The sequence below is a fragment of the Echinops telfairi genome, unplaced genomic scaffold (assembly GCF_000313985.2).
Source record: "Echinops telfairi isolate 266 unplaced genomic scaffold, ASM31398v2 ScPeMD7_7469;HRSCAF=8507_1, whole genome shotgun sequence".
NCBI lineage: Eukaryota > Metazoa > Chordata > Mammalia > Afrosoricida > Tenrecidae > Echinops > Echinops telfairi.
The window spans coordinates 44,602,469-44,603,414 of NW_022111373.1; the positions used below are offsets into that span (position 1 = coordinate 44,602,469).

Genomic DNA, 946 nt, shown 5'->3' on the forward strand with positions numbered 1-946 from the left:
CTGTTCATTCTGTTGGGCCTGCTGCTATTTGAAACATCAGTGACATTGTTCCGGCATCACAGCAGCACACAAGCCACCACAGTGTGACAAACCGACAGTTAAGTGGTGGAGCAGAATAAACTGGCTTAGAAGAATGCTAAAATGAAAGAAAGTAACACAATTGACTTGTGCTAATACAAGATATATATTCCATCAATTTCACCATTTTGTAATAGTTTCTTTTTGTTGCATTTTCTAAGTGTTGCTTTTATTTGTTTTATGATTTACTTTAGTAACTGGATAAAAAAACCTCAGGATTTAAATAAGCAAATACATTTGTAATTTTCTATGCACTTTATTAAATCATCAACTTAAGTATGATTGAGTTACTTTCAGAATATCTGGCAATTCCAGTTTTAGGGAAAGGTTTTAGTGAATGTAACTAAAATATAGGCAATCAGATATAAGGAAAGAGGGACTAATGTTTTTAATAGATATAACCTATCAGCAGAATGAGCTTCTTGGTTCAACAGATAATATATGCATTTGGATCTTTTCTTGTGATTCTACAACAGATAATATATGCATTTGGATCTTTTCTTGTGATTCTAGCCTTTTATTCTTCTTAGTACATTAAAAACTAATAGAAATAAGATAGAGGTAATCATTTAAATTTTATTACTTGAATGCCGTACTCACTATGATTGTTCAACTTAAAAAAATCCAAAAGATTTTTAAAAAGAAAAATAAGTCATTTCCATTGTATCTGCATAGACTTTCTTTTTCTTTTCTTTTTTATTTTACAGGGGCGAGTGTGAATGCAGTCCCCCACTACCACAAATTATGCAGTCGAGTTTCCCACATTTGGGGAAATTGCAGGGGTCAGCACATCCGCAGTGCAATGGATAAACCTCGCCCTGGGAAAACCACCTTCGTGATCATGGCATCTCCCCTGCCGGATAAGTAT

At 33.9% G+C, this 946-nt stretch overlaps 1 non-coding gene across 1 annotated transcript; it reads right to left on the minus strand.

The window, feature by feature from the left end:
- Positions 1–782: 782 nt before the first annotated feature.
- Positions 783–946, minus strand: LOC115873937. Its single transcript, XR_004048705.1, has one exon. It is a non-coding gene; the product is annotated as a U1 spliceosomal RNA (small nuclear RNA).